Source organism: Castor canadensis, chromosome 3 (assembly GCF_047511655.1).
Source record: "Castor canadensis chromosome 3, mCasCan1.hap1v2, whole genome shotgun sequence".
Classification (NCBI taxonomy): Eukaryota; Metazoa; Chordata; class Mammalia; order Rodentia; family Castoridae; genus Castor; species Castor canadensis.
Genome location: NC_133388.1, coordinates 113,003,276 through 113,028,441, shown reverse-complemented (window position 1 = coordinate 113,028,441; position 25,166 = coordinate 113,003,276). Strand labels below are relative to the sequence as shown.

Genomic DNA, 25,166 nt, shown 5'->3' with positions numbered 1-25,166 from the left:
TTCACGGTACCGCGGTTCCCCACAGACAAGCCTGGGCCAGAGCAGCATAGCCCCCTGGACAGACTGACCTCCACCCAGGGAAAAAGAGAGAAATTGAGTACTAAGCAATAAGAACAGTTAAGACACTCTGGAAAGAGGGTGGGGCGCCCTGAGCGCTGAAGATTGGGGGAAGGGAATCCTTCCCGGGACTGTAAATAAACAAGCCTGGCGGGCAGGAGAGGCTCTGGCAGGAGCGGGGCGCGCCCAGCAACCAGGAGCAGGGACGCTTGTGAGAGGAGGGAAGACCCACTTCCCACGTGAACTGTAAATAAACACCCAGGCCTGACAACGCGGGGCAGTGTCACCTTTACCAGTGCTTGGAAAGGGGAAAGCCTGTAGCAGAGGCCCCCGCACAGGAGAACTCTGAGCAAACAAAGCCTGTGGGACCAGGTGAGTGCTAGCTCACCCCAGAGATCTGCATAAATAACGCCGCCAGCTACAGGCTGAGAGCAGCAGGCAGGCAAGCCACAGTTGCAGATACCACTCTCAGAACTGCCTCCAGATGCTTTTTTTTCTTTTTCTCCCTACCTTTGATGAGAGAACAACCGAATTACACCTGCAAGCCGAAAAACTTACTGAAACTGTATTGCATTTGAACTGGGGACACTTGGTGGGGCTTTTTTTTTTAATTTATTTTTATTTTTATTTTTATTTTTTTTCTTCTGTGTGTGTGTGAGTGTAGTTTTGTTCTACTTTATGCATCCCCTTTGATGAGACAACTACAGAACAACATCTGAGGCACCAACTCCAGGACTGGAGATTGAGACGGACATCCAAATTATTAAGACTGAAATTGCATTGCATATAAACTTGGAAGTTTTTTGGTTTTTTTTTTTTTAATTTTCTATTTTCCATTTTATTTTAATTCATTTTTATAAATAGATATTACTTTCATATACTTATTTTTTATTTTTTTTATCTTTGATTTTCAATCCTCTCTCTGTCTCTCTATTGTCTATTCAGCTTACTGTCGATTAGTACACTAACAGTCCCTGTTTATACCTTTGAAACTCTCTTGTCTGATACCTTGTTCTGCTTTCTCCCTCTTGTCTGTATATTTGTTTTCCCCTTTTCTTTAACTTCTTGCTTTCCATCTCAGCTCACTCTTCCATTCTTAATATTACCATTGTTATTATTACAAGCTAGAAAATACTTAATTACACACAGTACAGGGACAGTAACAACACCAAGGACAATGACAGGAAGACAGAAAAAACAAGGAAACCAGTTTCCCCACAGCAAAAAATTAGTACAGGAACCAGAGGGGAATGAAGAGAACAGAAACTCAGATCCAGACTCCAACAAAATGAAGATAAACTATGCCAAAGGACCCAATGAAGCCCACAAGAATAATTTAAAAGAAGACATACTACAAGTACTCAATGAGAATTTTATAGAGATGATACTGGATAGGGTCAACCAAAATGTACAGGAAACACTCAAGAAATTCCAAGACAATAAAAATAGAGAATTTGAAAAAGCAAAAGAAGAAATAAAGGAAACCATAGAAGCACTGTATAAACACCAAAGTGAAAGAGAAAACACAATGAATAAATGGATAAATGAACTCAGGACAAAAATAGACAACAATAAAGAAGAAAACAGCCAGGATATGGAAAACCTCAGAAAAAAGAACGAAACAGAACTGCAAAACAAAACAGAAGGCCAATCCAGCAGAATAGAACAAACAGAAGACAGAATCTCAGAACTTGAAGATGAAATGGTAATTAAAGGAAAAACTGAAGAACTATTAATTAAACAACTCAAGACCTGTGAAAAGAAAATGCAAGAACTCACCGACTCCATCAAAAGACCAAACTTGAGAATCATGGGCATCGAAGAAGGAGAAGAGGTGCAAGCGAAGGGAATGCGTAATATATTCAACAAAATAATAACGGAAAATTTCCCAAATCTAGAGAAAGATATTCCCATACAAATGCAAGAGGCCTCCAGGACACCAAACAGACCAGATCAAAATAGAACTACTCCACGACATATCATCATTAAAACAACAAGTTCAGAAACTAAGGAAAGAATATTGAAGGCTGTAAGAGAGAAAAAACAAGTAACATACAAAGGTAAACCCATCAAAATCACAGCAGACTTCTCAACAGAAACATTAAAAGCAAGAAGAGCGTGGGGTGAGATCTTCCGGGCACTGAATGAAAATAACTTCAACCCCAGGATACTCTACCCAGCAAAGCTATCATTCAAAATAGATGGAGCAATAAAAGTCTTCCATGATAAGCAGAAACTAAAACAATATGTGACCACAAAGCCACCATTACAAAAGATTCTGCAAGGGATCCTGCACACAGAAAGTGACACCCAACTTAACCATGAAAAGGCAGGCAGCACCAAACCACAGGATAAGAAAAAGCAAGACAGTAGAGAGTAACATCAAGTTAGGTACACACAATCAAACCTTCAAACAACTAAGATAACTAAATGGCAGGAATCACCACATACCTATCAGTACTAACACTTAATGTTAATGGACTTAATTCACCCATCAAAAGACACTGTTTGGCAAAGTGGATTAAAAAAGAAGATCCAACAATTTGTTGCTTACAGGAGACTCATCTCACCGACAGAAATAAGCATATGCTTAGGATGAAAGGCTGGAAGAAGATTTACCAAGCCAATGGCCCCCAAAAACAAGCAGGAGTAGCAATACTTATCTCTGACAAAGTAGACTTCAAACCTACATTGATTAAACGAGATAAAGAAGGACATTCCATACTAATAAAAGGGGAAATAGACCAAAAGGAAATAATAATCATCAATCTGTACGCACCCAATGTCAACGCACCCAATTTCATCAAACATACCCTGAAAGACCTAAAAGCATATATAAACGCCAACACAGTGGTTGTGGGAGACTTTAACACTCCATTATCATCAATAGATAGGTCATCCAAACAAAAACTCAATAAAGAAATCCAAGATCTAAAATATGCAATAGATCAAGTGGACCTAGTAGATGTCTACAGAACATTTCATCCAACCTCTACACAATATACATTTTTCTCAGCAGTCCATGGAACCTTCTCCAAAATAGATCATATCCTTGGGCACAAAGCAAGCCTCAGCAAATATAAGAAAATAGAAATAATACCATGCATACTATCTGACCACAATGCAGTAAAAGTAGAACTCAACAACAAAAGTAAAGACAAAAAACATGCAAACAGCTGGAAACTAAATAACTCATTACTTAATGAAGAATGGATCATCGATGCAATAAAAGAGGAAATTAAAAAGTTCCTAGAAGTCAATGAAAATGAAAACACAAACTACCGGAACCTATGGGACACAGCTAAGGCAGTCTTGAGAGGAAAGTTTATAGTCATGAGTGCATATATTAAAAAGATTGAAAGATCCCAAATCAATGACCTAATGATACATCTCAAACTCCTAGAAAAACAAGAACAAGCAAATCCCAAAACAAATAGAAGGAGAGAAATAATAAAAATAAGAGCTGAAATCAACGAAATAGAAACCAAAAAAACCATACAAAGAATTAATGAAACAAAAAGTTGGTTCTTTGAAAAAATAAACAAGATCGATAGACCCCTGGCAAACCTGACTAAAATGAGGAGAGAAAAAACCCAAATTAGTAGAATCAGGAATGCAAAAGGGGAGATAACAACAAACACCATGGAAGTCCAGGAAATCATCAGAGACTACTTTGAGAACCTATATTCAAATAAATTTGAAAATCTAAAAGAAATGGACAGATTTCTAGATACATATGATCATCCAAAACTGAACCAAGAGGAAATTAATCACCTGAATAGACCTATAACACAAAATGAAATTGAAGCAGCAATCAAGAGTCTCCCCAAAAAGAAAAGTCCAGGACCTGATGGATTCTCTGCTGAATTCTATCAGACCTTTAAAGAAGAACTGATACCAACCCTCCTTAAACTGTTCCATGAAATAGAAAGGGAAGGAAAACTGCCAAACACATTTTATGAAGCCAGTATTACACTTATCCCAAAACCAGGCAAAGACACCTCCAAAAAGGAGAACTATAGGCCAATCTCCTTAATGAACATTGATGCAAAAATCCTCAACAAAATAATGGCAAATCGAATTCAGCAACACATCAAAAAGATTGTTCACCACGACCAGGTAGGCTTCATCCCAGGGATGCAGGGGTGGTTCAACATACGAAAATCAATAAACGCAATAAACCACATTAACAGAAGCAAAGACAAAAAACACTTGATCATCTCAATAGATGCAGAAAAAGCCTTTGATAAGATCCAACATCATTTCATGATAAAAGCTCTAAGAAAACTAGGAATAGAAGGAAAGTTCCTCAACATTATAAAAGCTATATATGACAAACCTACAGCCAGCATTATACTTAACGGAGAAAAATTAAAACCATTCCCTCTAAAATCAGGAACCAGACAAGGATGCCCACTATCTCCACTCCTATTCAACATAGTACTGGAATTCCTAGCCAGAGCAATTAGGCAAGAAGAAGGAATAAAAGGAATACAAATAGGTAAAGAAACTGTCAAAATATCCCTATTTGCAGACGACATGATCCTATACCTTAAAGACCCAAAAAACTCTACTCAGAAGCTTCTAGACATCATCAATAGCTATAGCAAGGTAGCAGGATATAAAATCAACATAGAAAAATCATTAGCATTTCTATACACTAACAATGAGCAAACGGAAAAAGAATGTATGAAAACAATTCCATTTACAATAGCCTCAAAAAAAATCAAATACCTAGGTGTAAACCTAACAAAAGATGTGAAAGACCTCTACAAGGAAAACTATACACTTCTGAAGAAAGAGATTGAGGAAGACTATAGAAAGTGGAGAGATCTCCCATGCTCATGGATTGGTAGAATCAACATAGTAAAAATGTCGATACTCCCCAAAGTAATCTACATGTTTAATGCAATTCCCATCAAAATTCCAATGACATTCATTAAAGAGATTGAAAAATCTACTGTGAAATTTATATGGAAACACAAGAGGCCATGAATAGCCAAGACAATACTCAGTCAAAAGAACAATGCAGGAGGTATCATAATACCTGACTTCAAACTATATTACAAAGCAATAACAATAAAAACAGTATGGTACTGGCACAAAAACAGACATGAAGACCAGTGGAACAGAACAGAGGATCCAGATATGAAGCCACACAACTATAAGCAACTTATCTTTGACAAAGGAGCTAAAAATATACGATGGAGAAATAGCAGCCTCTTCAACAAAAACTGCTGGGAAAACTGGTTAGCAGTCTGCAAAAAACTGAAACTAGATCCATGTATATCACCCTATACCAAGATTAACTCAAAATGGATCAAGGATCTTAATATCAGACCCCAAACTCTTAAGTTGATACAAGAAAGAGTAGGAAATACTCTGGAGTTAGTAGGTATAGGTAAGAACTTTCTCAATGAAACCCCAGCAGCACAGCAACTAAGAGATAGCATAGATAAATGGGACCTCATAAAACTAAAAAGCTTCTGTTCATCAAAAGAAATGGTCTCTAAACTGAAGAGAACACCCACAGAGTGGGAGAAAATATTTGCCAATTATACATCAGACAAAGGACTGATAACCAGAATATACAGGGAACTTAAAAAACTAAATTCTCCCAAAACTAATGAACCAATAAAGAAATGGGCACGTGAACTAAACAGAACTTTCTCAAAAGAAGAAATTCAAATGGCCAGAAAACACATGAAAAAATGCTCACCATCTCTAGCAATAAAGGAAATGCAAATTAAAACCACACTAAGATTCCACCTCACCCCTGTTAGAATAGCCATCATCAGCAACACCACCAACAACAGGTGTTGGCGAGGATGCGGGGAAAAAGGAACCCTCTTACACTGTTGGTGGGAATGTAGACTAGTAAACCACTCTGGAAAAAAATTTGGAGGCTACTTAAAAAGCTGGAAATTGATCTACCATTTGATCCAGCAATACCACTCTTGGGGATATACCCAAAAGACTGTTACTCCAGAGGCACCTGCACATCCATGTTTATTGCGGCACTATTCACAATAGCCAAGTTATGGAAGCAGCCAAGATGCCCCACCACTGACGAATGGATTAAGAAAATGTGGTATCTATACACAATGGAATTTTATGCAGCCGTGAAGAAGAACGAAATGTTATCATTCTCTGGTAAATGGATGGAATTGGAGAACATCATTCTGAGTGAGGTTAGCCTGGCCCAAAAGACCAAAAATCGTATGTTCTCCCTCATATGTGGACATTAGATCAAGGGCAAACACAACAAGGGGATTGGACTATGAGCACATGATAAAAGCGAGAGCACACAAGGGAGGGGTGAGGATAGGTAAGACACCTAAAAAACTAGCTAGCATTTGTTGCCCTTAATGCAGAGAAACTAAAGCAGATACCTTAAAGCAACTGAGGCCAATAGGAAAAGGGGACCAGGAACTAGAGAAAAGGTTAGATCAAAAAGAAATAACCTAGAAGGTAACACCCACGCACAGGAAATCAATGTGAGTCAATGCCCTGTATAGCTATCCTTATCTCAACCAGCAAAACCCCTTGTTCCTTCCTATTATTGCTTATACTCTCTCTACAACAAAATTAGAGATAAGGGCAAAATAGTTTCTGCTGGGTATTGAGGGGGGGGAGTGGGAGGGGGTGGAATGGGTGGTAAGGGAGGGGGTGGGGGCAGGGGGGAGAAATGAACCAAGCCTTGTATGCACACATGAATAATAAAAGAAAAATGAAAAAAAAAGAATTTTAGTAAGAATTTCACACAGTGGAGAAGAAATGGCATCTAAATTTCATGATAGAAAGTTGGGAGTTGAAGATTCCAGGACTAATTTTACTTTGAGTTACTCAAATAAGTCAGTACAAGTTTCATTGTTTTTAATTCCCACCATGTATAATTTTAATTTATATTTTTTGAATGTAATTCAACAGCCAGTCTGTTCAGATCTTGGTTATATCTAGATGTGTCAGGGTAAGAAAGTATTATGTATCTCCTGTGTATCTTCACTTATTATTGTAAAAATATGGTTAGTAAAATTAGATATTCTTCAAAGTGTTAAATATAGGAAACTTCATAGTATGTATTAAAATATTATGTCACTCATTACCAATTTAATACAATTAGTGTTTTCCTTTTACTTTTATGTTAGTCTCTAATTATACATTAGACATCTGTGAAAGATCACAACCATCTTCAACCACTTTTTGCAACCTCCCCAGGGGGATGTGACTCATGGAGTTATGGGACTACATGATTGCATTTCAAGATTTGAAGGGCTTTCTTCAGTGGACTTCATTAAAAGTAACTGTCCTTGATCATTAAAGATCTGCTCACCTTTGTAACAATTTTTTCCAGTGAATTAGTCCTTGTGTGTAATGTCTTTGAAGTTATCCCTGAGACAACTTTGATCTGAGATTTAATTGAGAACCTCTAACCAAATGAGCACATCCTTTCTACAGGTCTTTATGCTCTCAACACATACAATGATGGCCAGCTCACCAACATGATTTTATAAATTATAAACTTTAATTATATACTTTATATATAATTTATATATTATATAAATCATAAACTTTAATTATAAACTAGTGTAAGTGTAACAGAACCAACTCCTCCACATCTAATGGGAAGCACACTGAACAAATTTTGTTTTAGCTCTTAATTTTTCCCTACAAGTAATGAAATGCTTATGGTTTTTCTATATTTATGAAACCTCATTATCCAAAATTCACAAGGCTTCATTCAGACTCATAAAAGAGTTTATTTCATCAAAAATGCTCACAAAATGAAGCACTTTGTAATTCTTTCAAGAGCCACAGTAAAAAATGTTCATGTATTAAAACTGTGCATATGTTGACAAGCTAGTGTAGATGTTTGTATTTTTCCCTTCAAAACACATATTACACTTGCCTGCTTAACAGACTCAGTGTTTCAGGTACTACCTGTACTTTTAGAGAACAGTACCATAACCTAATAGCTCACAAAAATGACATGTTTTTCCAAAAATATTGAGAGAAGACTAAATTTGAACATTGTTTTACCACATCCTGAAATAATGTTGAGAAGTTTATTTTCAAGGTGCCCAAATCACACCTGGAGCTGAACAGCAGCTGTGTCACAGGCCTCAAGCCAGGCTTAAAAAATTGCACACATCAAACAGACCTTTAAGTATATCCAGCAAATACATTCGAAGAATGGATTGGACAAAATGAGTCTGCATGAAAGTTCAGGAGGACAAAGAGAATAGGTTGACACACATGTGTATGTACTTCATGAATGATAATGGTAAGTTGTAGATTTGCTTGTCTTAATCTTCACCAACCTCCTTCAATCAGTCTCCATATCTGCTCTAGGATTGATTCAGTTTCATCCTAGTGTGGTAGAAGGAGAGAAAAGGAAGTTAGAAAAGATGGTGGAGATATACACATTCTTTTTTTTTTTTCCATAGAGACTTCACACAAATGCTGATTTGGGACATGAGGTGACCACAGCTTGATGAGATAGAATGGAAAGAGAGCCAAATCATGCTGGTCTGAGGTTAAATTCTGTTTCTCCATTTGCTAGATCTTCATCTCCATAACTCAATCTCCTCATCAAAAAACTTCATTAAGATGCTTGCAAAAGATCTACACCAGTGTGCAGAGATGATTATGTGCTATTAGTTTTCTCCCAGTATCCCCTATAGACTATTTTGAAGACTGTCTGCTCCAATTAAGTCTCAGTGGAAGAACATAACAATTTTGTTTCCAAACTTGTTTGTAATTACAATGGTTATAGCTGAGAAAATTTGAAACAACCAGTCAATTGTTTTTTGCGTTTAGCACTTTTAACTTCATGATATAAAATTAATATGCAATGAAAGGTACAGAGATATATAATTGCTTGAGTTCTGATAAACAAGCATATACCCCTGTGTAAACAGCATTCCATTAAAGATGTAGATGATTTCATCATGCCATGAGTCTCTATTGGCCTACCTAATAATACTGAGCACAACTTGGTCTCCTTCATATTTTTTGAACTGCCTGTTTTTTAACTAGTTTTTACTAGTTGTTTGTCTGTAATTAACAGAACTTTTTGTTCCTTCTAAATCCGGGTCCTCCTCCCATGTGATTTTTTTCTTCTGTTCTGTGCAATGCCTTTTCATTTTCTTAGTAATGTGTTTTGATGGGCTGGCTGAAGTTTTTAATTTTGATGAAAGTCAATCATTTGTTTTTAGTTGTACATCAGGTGCTTTTTTGTATTCCTACTAAGGACTCCATGCCTTCCCTGTGGTTGCAAAGACATGTTTCTAGATTTTCCCATACAAGTTTATATCTTTAGATTTCATGTTTAGATGTCTGGTTCATCCAAAATTATTTTTAACAGGCATTAATTTTTAATAGTGTGCTTTCATATATTCTGATATATTCTGGAATTCTTTCAGTGGTTAAACTTTACACATCTTACCTCATGATGAGACTGCCCTTATGCATAAGAATCCCCATTTGGGTTTGTTATATGACCTACCTTGCAAAAGACACACTTCTAATGCTACCTTGTTGGTTAGTTGCTTTTAAAGCTAACCAAAATGTGACTCAACAAGAAAACACTGCATTTTATATACCTAATGTTAAAAAAAACCCACAATATGTGTCTCAAGGTAGTACCCATCAAAAACTTTAAATGACATGAGCTATTATACCATATTATCAATATAGACTAAGGGCTTCAAGATTTTTTGTAATAGCAGAAATATAGTCAGTGACTAGTAATTACTAATGGTACTATACCTTTCAGGGCCTCCTCTTTGGAATCTGTTCAAAATGTTTCAACAAATACATTTTCAACCCCAGGCCTCAGAGAAAACTTAATTTTATCATCTGAAAAATATTAAGTGATTTACACAGCAGTTCTCACTGCCTATCCTAGATCCCAGCCACAGCTCTGGTGCCCTTCCTTTCCACATCACCAAGAGGGATCATAAGCAGAGCCTCCTCTATCCCCTGCCCACAGACTGCATTGCCAGGGTGACCATGAAAAGTTGTGTAGTCACTGAACAACAGGGAGTAAGACCCTATAGGCCAGTGTGTCATCTCTTTCTCAGTATTGGTCACTTCTCTTTGGATATGTTTGCTATGGTGCTTGTCATCTTGTGCAAGTACAATTCTCCATCATCATTAAACATTTTACAGTCTCTACTAGTTGAGCTACATTCTGCTGAAGCAAGTCTTTCATAAAATCCCAACTCATGAAATGATGCTGACCCAACTGGTTGATCATGGCTAGAAGACAGAAGCAGATCATTTCTGAAAATTATAAGTTACAAGAGGATATTGATTCAATAGTAATTGCTTTCTCTATTTCCTCATTTTCTTAACTGAGTTCTTATAATTCTGTAAGTTTGGATGATGTTTTTTAGTGGTTTCAATAGTGAGTAGTTCAGGCAGTTCTTAAATTCAATAAAATAAGCTAAATAAATAAAAAAAATTTAACTTTCTTACGAATAAAGAGTAATTAGTGATCAAGCAGCCATTTATTTCATTTAATGCCAGCTGTTTGTTTTCTGCTATTTGGTATTTCACTATTTGAAAGGTAAACTAAGTTGTATGTAACAAAATATTATGGAAAGAGAATTATTTTCTCACACTTTCTATTATTTAAAAACACACATTTGTGCAGAGGTACATGTGGAAAATGGGAGTGAACCCCAGGGAGCTCCCTGATTCTACCACATAGCATTTCCAGGTAGCTTTATCCTAGCTTTGGTTAGGATGGCAGCTTAACAATTGTGCTTTTCTTCCAATCATGATCCAAATTTAACCAGACACTTGGACAGTTCAATAGTTCATTAATCATGATCAAACTGAAGAACATAACAGAAAAAGGCCTTTATCCCCAAATGTCATTTCTCTTCCAAATAGCCTCACTTATTCATATTTATGAGCTGGATGTGCAGATGCATTTGAAAATTTACATTATACGATCTAATGTAAAGATGTTGGCAAACCAAGCATGACTCCAACTATAGAAAGGTAGTAAAAAGATGAAGAAATGTTCAGTTTACAAGCATTTGTGTTCCCAAGGGCAAAACAATCTACTGAATAATGGGAATATGTATGTGTCAGTGTACTAAGGAATATATTACTGAAAATAAAAGGAGATATAAGTGAAGCTATAAGGGATATTAAGGGAGGCTAGAAACAATTGTGATATGAATGCTTATTAAAATGTTATAAAGAAATGCAATCTAAAAATTCTTCATTGATGTAGATGATTGATGTAAGCTATTTATCTCTGTGCACAGGAAAAACATATTGCCCACATCTGAAAGGTGCTCATGTCTCTCCAGCCACTCACTCTCCTACTTCCAACTTGCATCCATTTCATAGAGGGCTATGAGGTGGTAAACACTATGCTCATTTACACGATGCTTTAGAATCCCTTCCATTGAATGGACTTCCTCTGAGTGGGAAAGAAAGGATGGAGTTTTTTTTCTCTTTGTTTGTTAGTTGATTGGATTGGTTGGTGGGTTTTTGTTTATTTATTTATTTTGAGCCAGAATCTTGCTCTGTAACCCAGTCTGGCATGAATCTCACAATCCTCTTACCTGCACCTCCTGCCTCTGCTTCCTGAGTGCTGGGATTACAAGTGTGTAAAATGATACCTAGCCTGGAGTTGTTTTTATTTTCTTTGAATGTAGGAAATGTAGTGGTCAGTACAAATAATGTTGAAGTGTAACTTTCTTTTAAAAAAGTGAGTAGTAGCTTCTAAACCTGGTTTTCATTGAACAGGTCTATTCTGGTGGTCAGTCTTCGTCCATCATCCTGTTTTTCCGAGGTCTGCCCCTTAGGGAGACATGAGAGGGTCACTTTTTTCTAAGTGAAGCAGGAACTCACATAAGTGGATCTGTTTTATCTCGTTTCAGAAGGAAGACAGACTTAACTTGTCAAATGGACCAAAAATTCTGAATGAAACCCTCCTTTAGACATTTTGAAATCCTACAAGTTCCTTCCACAATCTTGCCCTGATGGAGGTCTTTACCTCAGCTGTGGTCTGGCAGGGATGTTGACAAAGCAGATTTCCTATCAGGTGCATGGGAGGTCTATACGATTTACATATGAGAGTACCTCAACATGTTTGGAAAAATTCATAAACCAAAGAAAGCTAGAAACTATTGGATAGCTACCAGGGTAGCTATTCGAGCTGGAACATACATTTTTCTTCCTTTTTGGGCTGGCACAGTGTTTATTAACTTGACTATGAACCAATCTTGCTGTTTACTGTGCACTAACCACAAAAAGACATGCATTTTGTTTTATTATTCTCAAGATAATGTGGGCACATGACAAGGATCAAATATATCATTGTCCTTGTGCTACTGGAAGCAATTGTAAGGAATGTTTGAGTCACAAATTACATTTTTTCAGGAGCATCTTGTTCACAGCAGTCATTATGCTGCAGGCAATCTGGGTTAGAGACTAGAGCAGCAGTAAACAAAGGTTTACATCCTGGCTCTGTCACCTGTGCTGCTCAGTACAGTTATCTGTGACTATAACAACCCTCACTTCCAAAGATTCAAATGAGGATTTTAAGAGACAACTGGTTACTAACTGTCTAAGCAGGATTATCATTAAAAGTTTTCTTATCCATTATCTTTCCCAAGAAGCTGGAGATGCAAGGGAATGCAAGATTCCCAAGCTTTAGGGAAGTTGCATTCCATTAGAGAGACAGCACAGGAACAGAGTTCACAAAATGCAGTGCAGTAATGAGGGCAATTATTTAAGAGCTGAATATCCAGTACCATTTGCAATCAAAAGCACATAATTTTGTCACAGACAAGGAAATGGCTCATCATGTGTTAACCATGGTTTCCACTTGGGCTCACCTGCCTCCTTATGGACTGCTCATCAGTGCCTCCCACACTACTTCACTGGCACCTATTTCTAGGTATATAATACATCCCCAGGCTGGTTTTATGAGATTTCCTTACTTCCCCTTCCTCTGTTCCCACACTTTCTTTGGCCAAGGCCTGTAACTAGTGAAGTAATGCTACTTGCTGCCACAGCTCAACAGGAACAAAAGCATCCCCAGTGAAAAGGGCCACTGGATGTCCCTCATCACATGCTGGGGACAGAGAGAGGGACTCAACTTCTTCAGCTATGGAGGCCTGAGTCCCTTAAGCCTGATAGCCCAGAGCTCTAGGACTGGGAACATGGACAATGGGACACTTGCTTGCTCTTGTTCCTCCTGTGGATTTTATCCATTTGGGGGTGACCTTTAGGTGGATGTCATTGCAATAATGACTCCATTGAACTATCCACAATTGCTGACATATGACTACCTTTGACCTCTGTATAATCCAGCCTGATGGCTCTTACTGAACATTTGGGCTTAAACTTATACTCCAGTTCCTCCTATATAATGTGGATGAGCCTGCTGGGTTAGATGCCCTCCTCTATGCTCTCAGCACACCCTGAAAGTAGGCCATGGCACTTCTTGCATTGCATTATGATTACAGGGCATCTGATATACACTTCTTATATGGTTGACCACACAACCAACATCTAGGGAACAATCATATTCCCTGTGCACAAATCAGGGAGTAGTGATTTCAAAACCACTGTAGAAAGGCTCCACATTGGTTCTCATGAAGAATAAGTAGTTAATGTGATACAAATTACCAGGCATTGAGTTATGTAATACATTCATACTCTCACACACATATTTTTAAGTAATCTTGTGGTTGAGATGTTAATATTGCTGGACCAAGCATTGTACCTAAGACCTATAATTTTGGCTACTCATGAGGCAGATATAGGATTGTAATCCAAGACCCGATGGCACAAAAACAGGAGACCTTATCTGGAAAAAAACTAAAAGCAAAAGTACTGGTAGAACACTGGCCTAGCAAGTATGAGGCCCTAAATTAAAACTCCAGGGCCACAAAAAGAGAAAAAAGAGATTTTTATATTCCTATATTTTTAATAAAGTTGTCTTGAGCCATCAGCTTCATCCTTAAAGTTAATTTTAATAACTGACAGGTAAAGATTATATACATCTATGGTCACAACTTAATGTTTCCAAGCATTTAAGCATAGTGTTGAAGGTAAATCATTCTGATTAACATATTTATTATTTTACAAACTATTCTTGTGGTGAGAACATTTAAAATTCACTTGCTCAGCAATTTTCAAGTATCCAACTATCATTATTAACTATAATCACCATGTCGTACAATAGGTCTCCTGAAATTACTCCTCCAACACAGCTGAAATTTGACCAACATTTCCCCAAACACCACCTCTACACTTTGCTCTTATTAGCCACCCTTTAAGTTGGCTTCTGTGATATGCTCTGGTAGATTCCACAGATAAGTGAGATCACAAGGTATTGCTCTTTCAGTGCCCATCAGTGTCATTATCTGGTGAGGGAGAAGAGCAGTGGTTAAGCAGGGCCTTCGGCAAACTTACAATTTTCCTGGAACTTCAAACAACCTAATCCATGTTACTGTGGACAAAATAACTTTTTAAGACCTACTTAAAACAAATCAACATCCTGCCCTTGAGCAAATCAAGCTTGCACCCCTGAAGTCCTTGTGTGAACAGGGGATTGGGCTTCTGCAAAGTCTTAGCAGATGATTTCAATTAGAGGCACAATGCCCACTTTCCCCTGCAGCTGATCTCTAGAAAGAATGTGCTCAGTAGATATAAACAGCCTACTCAGTGCAGCCAAACAATGAATGTCTACTTCTAGAGGGGTTGACCTAGATATTCTATCATGACTGTTACATAAAAACTTGCCTGCAGTGGGCTCTCTGAGACACTGGAGTGAAGGGCCCTCAGTATGTGCTATTGGCCAACACCTGCTGGTGCCTGGATCTTCTTCAGTCCTGGGCTCTGGGGTGAGTCTTTGTTTTTAAGACTGGAGGCTAACTTTTTGTTTTTTATTCAAAGGCCAAGTATTATTATTTTTTAATTCATATAAGTAGAATTTTATTGTTAAAGATTTTTTTAACAAAGGTTTTTATATTTTAAGTTTGCAATATAGTTTAACTGATAATTCTGAGGAATTCTATGGGGTTACCACATCTGTTTTACTTGTGTTGTTTGCATTTGTGGCAAGTGAATTTGGAAGAAACAAAAGGAAATAGAAAACCCTTTATTAGAACTCCATCTCAGTTAGGTGCCCAAAAAGAAAGTGTTATTTTTTGTTCAGTCATTATTAGCTTTGTTATTATTATTCTTACTATATTATTTTGAAAACAGGGCTTTATGCTTGCTAGAAAGGTGCTCTCCTACTTGAGCCATGTATACCTTCTACTATTGTGCTTGGACAAAGCAGTTCCTTTAAATTTTAGAACAAGGTTAGTGAAATTATTATAGTTTTGTGACAGTGTATCCCTTCCTCCAAGAGGTATGACACCACACCTCTTTCAGAGTCTGGAATTCTTATTTAATCAAGAGTCTAGCCATTTGGAATTCTTATTTAATCAGGAGTCTAGCAAAAAAGCATGATGAGACAAATAGTGGGGCCTGTGGTGGTAAAAGGGGAGATTGATTTAAAATTTATGATATGTGGCATTTTTAGATATTAAAAGACAATATTAAGAATTCAGTTTGGAGGGTGCTTGAACTATAATAATAGTCTATTTATGGTTATAGCCATATTTTTAATTACATAAGCCTCTTTAGAGTTACTTTAGAGGCTGGTGGAGTGGCTCAAGTGGTAGAGTGCCTGCCTAGCATGTGTTAATCCCTGAGTTCAAACCCCAGTGCCACCAAAAAAGCCCCCAAAATTTGACATCATTGCATTTTAGGGCTGGCAGAGTGGCTCAAGTGGTAGAGTGCCTGCCTAGTGTCTGTGAGGCCCTGAGTTCAAACCTCAGAACCACCAAAAGTTTTTTAGGTACAGAATTGCAATTGTATTTCCTCTAGAAAAAAGAAAGAGCAGTAGAGAGTCTGCTTTTTATGATGCCAAGTATTTGTTTTGTTGAAATTATTGGTAAGCAGATATCTTGGCTATGATGGAAAAGACTTGATTTTAAGGGGTTAAGTTTTATTTAAGAACACTAAATATCACCCAACTCTCATTAATAAGCAGAGCATCCAAACAACAAATTAACAAAAATGTCCTCAAACTAAACAATACCAAGTACAAAATAATTTAACAGAAATTCATAGAGTATTACATCCTATGACAATTTATTACACATTTTCACAGTAGCCCATGGAATGTTTTAGGAAATAGACCACATTCAAGGTCGTAAAACAAGCTCAACAAAAATATTGATGTAATTCCCCATATCTTAATGACAATAATGGAATGAAATCTGAAATCAATGGCAAGGAAAAACACAAAAGACATTCAAACTGACGGAGATTGAACAATATACTTTTGAGCACCAATGGGTCATTGATGAAGTGAGGAAAGAAATTATGTAATTCTAGTTCATGGTACAAAAAGCATGTGTTTAAATATTTTTCCTACATTAAGCAAATCTAAGGTAAAATTATGACTTAATCCTTAGTGAAAGAACCTGGTTAGGAATGTATAATTTTCTTTTAAAGAGTAAGCTCTACAATGAAAATGCAAGGAACTGCAAAACTCCTCTTGTGTAGTAAAATGAAGAAAGGCATGAGGTTTGAGAGACTTATAGACTTGGTGTTAGTGGAATGATTGAAGAATATACAGGGAGGGAGATGGAGATAAAGAGGATCTTAATATTTTAGCTTTTGACTGTCAATAAAGATGAGAGTAAAACAGATACTAAGGAGAGACTTCTGCCATGAGAGTTGGATGTCTGAGGTCTGTAAACTTGATATTTGGGGAATTTTTTTTCAGAGATATATAAGATATTTCATTACATGTCTCAGATTGTCTTTTCCTATGGGGAGCTCAGTGTTCCGGGTGTTAGAAGACCAAACATTTATGTACTCCATTCAATAGAAATGGGAATGGTCCTTGATGCTTAGGCTTGAGGCATGTGCCAAAAAGGGATTCAGCATCAAAAGTGGTTGCTTATGAAAGCTAACATCTTATGAGCATTACTCCATGATGTACATGATCTCCACTGGGAATCAGAGTGAACATGGCAACACCACATGAGGAGCACCTCCTCACCTATCCAGATATTTAAGATAAGTTTACTTCCACTTTCATGTGTAGTTTGTCACTTACTTATAAGCAAAGTTTGGTCTACAATCTCGTACTTGTTGTGTTTTCATGACTGGAATGGAAAAAAAAAACATAAAAACAATTTTAAGGGTAAAATTTATCAACCAGGATATGTTCCCCTTCCCTTGCCCCTGACCATTATAAATTATCACTTAAACTACATCTAAATTCATGCACTACTTCAGACATGACAGAATTTCAGGATCATCCATCATTTCTGGACTGGAAACATTGGAGGATATCTTTAGTTTACTCCTGTGTGGGCAGATCGCCAGCAGTGACAATGAAAGGGGTTACCATAACTCCCTCCACATTAAATGTTTCAACATCAATTTTATGGGCACAGAAAGTGCAAAACCTCATATTTGTTAAAATTACTAGAGCTACAAGGGTTATTATCAAAGCATGTGTGTCAAAAGCATGTTAAGAAAAGAATTAGAAACACCCTCATTCCTCAGCTTTGTAGATGAAGATAAGACATCCTGCATTGTGATTTAGGTGCACTCTTGTAGAGGTCCACTCATACAGCCTCATAAACATAGTCTCTCTCTTGAGAGGAAAAGCTATGTAATTCTACCCTAAGCATCAAAGAGATGGACACAATCAAAATTGTATAGTACTTGTCTTATGTTCTACTTGTGTGAGCATTAGATCTACATTGTTTATCAGCAATCATTCAATGAGCTCTAATGTTTTCTAGAAATACTAAGTAGCTATTGGGAATGAAGGCATGTATGGTTAATGCTTTATTAAATACATCTGAAAACAGTTAGAAATCAAATGACTGAATTGCTTCACCTTGTACCTACACACTATTCAGTATGGAATGAGGCAAAAGCAAAAAACACTGGTGACACAGGATAGACACCAGGATAGGCCCAGTATAATTTCCTGTCTGCATATTACAGGTGAGATCATCTGCATTGTGCTATCACAAATTTATCACTCACCTATAAGCAAGCTTCTGTCAAAAATTTTTTTCTGCCTTTTTTAGTGGTCTTGTAGGAAATATGCAAAAATATCCATGAACATATTTCAGAATGTAATTGCTCTTCAACAACATTAAGTTAAGATGTGAATAGAATCATTGTTGCGGGACAATGAGTTCTACCTCAATCCATCAACTAATGTGCTCTCATTTCTTGTATGGACACCTGCAAAAACTGTGCTTCTTTCTGGGCTGATGAGAACACAGCAATGACAAGGAAAGTCATTATGATCATTCTTTCAATATTCATAGGTTCAAAATAACATTTTATGCAATTAAAATGCTTAATCCTTCATCTTACAATTAATAATCAGAGTGTCAGCATTGGTTCAAGACAGGTCAATGAAAATTCATGACAGGAGGGTTTAGGGGAGCAGTTACTGCTTACCTGTGTTTTTGACAGTCAGAAGTTTTGTGCTGTTGTGTAGGCCCACACCAGCATACACACAAACACCAGCAGTGTTCCAGGTGAACTTTATTGCTTCAGTGTTGGCATGTGTTCTCTCCATAAAAGACATCATGCTAGCCAATTATGTAAATATCTGAAGGAACCTGTCTTCACAGTAACATCATAGCACACTATATCATTGCAGATCCACTTACTACACCGGATAATTCCAGGTTTCCACAGAGAATTTTAAAAGGTCTATTACTTTTGAGAAAAAAATGCCTTACACTATTCCTTCATCAACATCACAGAGACGGACAATATGAAAATTATGTAAACCTTGCTAATGCCTCTATCTCTGGGAATATTAACAACAGTGTTGGTAGCCATCTGCAAGAATACAATAAATCATGGTATTGATTGGAAACTTGAAACCTATCTTCATGTTTTCACTGCATACAGGCCAAAAATAGGGAGGACTATAAGAATGCAAAAACACTCTTCAAATGTATACCTCAAAATAGAAAGCCTTTCATGGGTTTTTATGGCACCTTCAGGTACTAGTACATTCTGAAGGACATATATTGGATTACACCAAGAACACATGGCAATAACCAGACACATAAACCCTGCTCAATCTCAGGAACTTGGAATATCAGATGGTCTAATCTGTAATTGGACCACATTATCATCTCCTTCATTATTAGCAATACTTGTTTGGAAAATGCAAAGTCAGGAAATGTTCTGTTCTCTTCCAGAGGATCTATGAGAAATCATGCACAGTGTTTCAGAAAAAAACTTGCTCTACCAGACCACCTATGTCCAAGTAAGCACCAAGACTACTGATGAAACCTTCAACACTGTATGGGTTTTATGGTCCAAACATTGCATCCATTTGTCACTAGCACCTAATAAATATCCTATACTAACAAAAATCCGCAAGGCCTAATGACAAAGATCCAGAACATAACCACAGACCAATACACACAGGAATAATGTGAAATTTTTCCACCATATAAAAAGTATACACACATAGTCACCACAAATGTTAAGATTCAGTCATTTCTTACATGAGCACCTGTAACAAATGCTAGTGACAAGAAAGATTGGGGGAGGCCTCATAGTAATCTATAAATAAGAAAGTTAGACATTGTATGATAAGATTTGACTGCCATCACCACCAACCTGAAGGCCAGGAATTTTACACTTGATTACATTTTGTCTCTCAGAGATACCATGACTTGTCTCTGACAGAAGCACCAGGGAAAAATTTTGTACTACACATGATTCTCAATGTCATTGCATCATTAAAGGACCAAGCTACACTACTTGAACACTTTCAGATATCCAGGGAAAATACTTGTAAGACAATCCTACTCTCTTGAGAGTATACCTGCTAATATTCCCAAACCTTACCTGCATGATGGGCTCTTAAAAAAGGACATAGACATGGATGATGATTTATGCTTTTAGAAGTAGTCAGTTTCAAATATGCATTGATTGCTATCAAAATTACAGTTATATATATGTTATAGGTAGATTTAGGTTTTCTTTCGAACACTTCATATATAATAAGGTGGAACTCTGTTGTGCTCAAAACAGTCCTTAGATGTGAATAAAAGATCTTAAGCATTTAACATCCCATTCTTTCATGCTTCTATACTAAGAATTTCCTTACAAAAATCATTAAGAAAACATGGCAATACCATGTGAGCCTCAGCATCCCTACCCACTTGAACATTTAAGATCAGAGTGTCTGCACTGTCACATGAGATGATAGTCACTTTTAGCAATTGTCAGGGATACAACAACAATCTTGTAATGGTTGCCATGTCCTTGAGGAAGAAATATGAAAAATGAAAGAGAAAGCATATAAATTAGTGATGCAGCAAACAGTTTGCACAACCACAGCACATTTTCTGTCTTCCTTTGGCCTCAACTATTATTATGGGCCACTTAAGGTATATCTAGATTCATGGAGTAACTGTTTACAGAATTACAGGAACATGCATTATATCTAGACTGGAACTATGAAGGATTCTTGAACTTATTCATGTGCTACCATATCAACAAAATAATGATAAACCAAAATAAATTCTGAATTTCAAAGTTGATCATAAATGTCGCTACTATTAAAACTACAAAGCTTTAACTTCACTAAAATTGTTAAAGGCTCCATTGTTCTTCATCTCAGCAAGTGCAGCAAAAGTAAGGAGGGTTACATATACCCTCATTCCTTAATAGTACACAAATGTAAGTTGTCCTATATTGTGATTTAGGATCATGTGAGCACTTGTGTATGTAGGAACAATTTTATTTTTGATGATCTCAGTTAGTCAATGCATTTTATGACCTGTCTCTGAGAAACACATCCAGAAAAACATATTTGTTAGTTGTAAAAACATTCAATCTGTGCATATGAAAATTCCTAAATTCATTGCATCACTTTAGGAACCATCTATGCTACCTGAATCCTTACAGAGATTCATGTACTCAATTAGTATGGTAACACTTGCTACCTTGACAGGATACCTGAAAGCATTCCACAGTCAATGTTAAAGTGATTGATATAAACAATATTACCTCGATATCTGCTTAAGGCTCTACCCCTGTTAAAAATAAAAACATATTACTTTTCTACAAAAACACAGAAAAAAACCAAACTCTTGACATAAATGTGAGGAAAGTATTCATGTTTTCACCACATAATGGGAAGTAAGGGGAATATAGAACAGCACATAGCATTCATCAAAGTGTAAATAATGAAAATCACCTGTTTTTCTCTTCATGCCTTGTCACTACCAGCTTTAATGAAACACTGTCTGCAAGTATAGCATAAAATTTGGCCCTTTCCAGGCAAGCAAGGTTGGAATTATGGTTTGAAAAGCATGCATTCAAGAAACATTTAGAAATGTGTGTTCCATTAATTTTTACATATCTCTGAAATTATGAAGACATCTTGCAACAGAATGTGGCAACATATACTGTCTCCACAGTAGCTAAATGGCAATATATAGCTGTACAAATATATTGAAGAACCAGTTGAGGCACCAGTCAAACCTACCTGGATACCAAACATTGAATAAGCTGCACTGTATGATTGTCACTGGAGTGGAATTAAGAAGGTTTTCACATGGGTAAAACCTTGATTTATTGTCCATGGATTTTGTGATCATTGAATCTGTCATACAAAAGAATTGCAAGACTATTTGTGAGGAAAAAGTGTGCAAAGATTCTATCAGGTAGGGAAGGAAAGTAGTGATGTATATAACAGCACATAAATGTACATCCAGTGGACTGCATTTGGGAAGTTAAGGCAGAAGTATTACTTCTTACACAAAAGGTTCTTTGTATGCAGTAACAAAAGTTAATGACCTTAGCTTAAACCTATTCTGTGGTTGTGGTTTTGTATTAGGTCCCTGGTAACTTGTAATATTTTTGTTATTGTTTACATATTTTGACATTATTAATCCAAGAATGAAAGCATTGTGTCTGGGGAGGTCTTAGTAATAAAAGGGTCTTGTGACATGGATATCTATATTTTATAACATTTAAGGGCATATTTTTTGAATGAAAGTACTGATGACTCCGTCATTCTTCATTCTCAGGGTACAGTACTCGGCAAGGACAAGTAAAGAGGAATTTTAGAGGAACTTTCACTATTTTTGTTTAGAACATTAAACTTCCTGGGATCTGAGCTAGAAAGAATGCTTCCAATGCTTTCTTTGAGGCATCTTTAGTACAATATTTTATTTTATAATCCTGCATCCATATTCTAGCTTACATTGATTCCATGGTACTTGTCCTTATTTTACCCTGATTTACATTCCCCTAAATGACTTTAGTTCCTTGATCTTAGGGAGTCATGTTGTCAAGAGCTCTTTTCAGTTTAAAAGAGGCATCAGCCCTGCCTAAAAAGGTACTGACAATCACACTAGTTTGTTGAAAGGTGACATATAAAATTTAATCCTTGTACTGTCAAGACAGGATGATATCAGGAGTGTGGTGTGTTGTTTATTGCATATACTAGAAAGAAGAATACACCATAAAAACAACATAAAAATTAGCAGAGTAGTGAGTATATAAACATTAAAACTATTATTATAATTTTTAAACATGAGTCCCAGAAAGCATGTTCTTAGAAAATCATTAATCCAGAGTGTACCATTAGACATAGCATTGGTTTGGTTCTGGAGATTTTTCAGGACTGAGAAGACATTGAGATATTTGTGATATAAACACAGCATGAAGACTTAAAAGGGCATTACTGCCTCCCTGGGTAACAATCAAAAAGTTAAGGATGTTTTATTTTGAGGAGCGTTTGGTTTTCTTACTTTTAATTTTGAATTTAGGAGAAATTTCTCTTGAACTATGTCATAGAAAGATTTTCGAGTAAAGTTGATGAGGGATCATACATGTTTTATTTTTTAATGTTTTCTAAGGGATGATAATGGAGATTAAGTGATCATACCTTTTGAAAACAAATCTTTTGTGTTTATGATTTAATGCTGGTAATTCAGTAGGTTTTGTAAGGTCTTTTTTGATTATTTTTGTGTCTACTGAAGTACAATAGTACATTTTCATATACAACCTAGTGTGATGCAGGGCCATAATTTCTTCTTACATAACTATTGCATTTTGTCATAAGCTTTTCAGTGAGGTTTTTGAAGAAATTTTTTTTGTATTTAAATAGTGGCACACCAATCACTAATTTTGAGTATTAAAAGTTTTTTTATAATTAGTGTGAGGGATTTAACACAATGTTGTAGTGGTATTTCTTATTCATTATATCTGTGTTTTTTTTATAAGGCAGTATTGTGAATTAGTTGGAATATTGTGTTTGACAAGCATCAGGTCATTTAAAGCAGATTATAATTTTAAATGTACAATGTTAACTTTTATCTTAGGTGATCATAGAAACTTTAAAGATTTTGAGTACACATGTTTTGTTGCCTGATTACAGGTCGTTAGTATGAATGAAGGTTTTTATGTTTCAGATGTTTTTTTATTTTGTTTTGTTTTGTTTTATTATTCATATGTACACACAATGTTTGAGTCATTTCTCCCCCCTGCCCCCACCCGCTCCATTACCACCCACTTCTCCCCCTCCCTCTCCCCCCTACCCCCTCAATACCCAGCAGAAACTATTTTGCCCTTATCTCTAATTTTGATGAAGAGAGAGTATAAGCAATAATGGAAGGAACAAGGGGTTTTGCTAGTTGAGATAAGGATAGCTATACAGGGAGTTGACTCACATTACTTTTCTATACATGTGTGTTACCTTCTAGGTTAATTCTTTTTGATCTAACCTTTTCTCTAGTTCCTGGTCCCTTTCTCCTATTGGACTCAGTTCCTTTTAAGGTATCTGCTTTAGTTTCTCTGCATTGAGGGCAAAAAATGCTAATTTTTTAGGTGCCTTACCTATCCTCACACCTCTCTTGTGTGTTCGCACTTTTATCATGTGCTCAAAGTCCAAATCATGTGTTTGCCCTTGATCTACTGTGGAAGTACTGTGTACCACTTAACTCACCTTGTCTCTGTCTTCCCAAGCCGTCTGGGTGTGGGCTACTGGTGGCCTGGAGGGCCCTCCTGTTTTCTCCATTTAATGTGTAGTGGAGATTCTCTGTGCAGGCAGGTGGTGTGGAGGGGTCAAAGTTTTGCCTCTTCTCAGTGGCCTTGCCTGCAAGGTGTGTCTCCAGCATCTCTCCAAGATTTTACTGTAAGAGGCATGCTTTCTGCTTCCTCCCTCTAGCTGCCATCTTGGAATCCCCTAATGTTCTTTCTTACAACATTAGTTGATCTATCTTAAAGAAGTTGACCTTTCTTTACTAAAGAAAATCTGTTCATAGAACCACCATTCCTGTAGCCAACCCTGAGCTAAATATCTTGAATATCTAAAAACTCTGTTTCAGATGTTGTATAGTGTACTTCATAGGCTGTTGTGTAAAGTTTTATCACCTGTATATTAATTAATTTTGCTGTTAAGATGTTAACCATTTTATTTTTGACTTTTTGTGTGGGGCTTTAGACTAGCAAAGTATTTATATATTGTATTGGGCTTTTGGTTTCTACTTATAGTGTATAGTTTTGTGGTATGATATATTTAAATAAGTTTGGATTGTTTTTGTAACCTTGATAAAAACACTTTAAGTTTACTGGATTATTTTTAACATGTCTGGGTATGTTCATTTAGAATGACTAAAAGTTGAGATTTGGAACTAGAGGAATGTAAATGAATATATTTTAAAAAATAACAACACTAAACTAATATTTTTACCAAAATATGAGAATTAGGGAACATGCAGTGAGTAGGAGTTACAGTTTATTTTAAATGTTTTTGTAAGTTTTTTATTTGTATTTGGGACATTAGGTGAATTACAAGGTGATTAGAAAGGCACCAGTAATCTAAATATCTTACCTTAGTCATTGAAGGCTGTGGTTCTGGTTCTGATTTAGATTTGGGCTTAATAGGGTATTGGCTTTCATGAAGGCAATGAGAGGAACTTCATGAGTGAATGACAACAGGCTGAGTTCTTATTGCTCTGCAGCGTGTTCCCCTGTTTTAGACCTTAGATTTT

General features: G+C 36.5%; 1 long non-coding RNA gene across 10 annotated transcripts in view; it reads right to left on the bottom strand.

Moving 5' to 3' along the window:
• Nucleotides 1-25,166, bottom strand: part of LOC141421648 (uncharacterized) — a 201,403-nt gene that overhangs the window by 86,252 nt on the left and 89,985 nt on the right. For 7 of the 10 annotated variants that reach the window (XR_012446305.1, XR_012446301.1, XR_012446299.1 and 4 more), the window contains 2 exons: nucleotides 17,216-17,264; nucleotides 8,379-8,427 (listed from right to left, as the gene is read on the bottom strand). The exons of 1 other annotated variant lie outside the window; for it this stretch is intronic. This is a non-coding gene — a long non-coding RNA (uncharacterized lncRNA). The remainder of the gene's footprint in view (nucleotides 1-8,378; nucleotides 8,428-17,215; nucleotides 17,265-25,166) is intronic. 2 more of the 10 variants (XR_012446300.1, XR_012446307.1) reach the window with 1 other exon arrangement.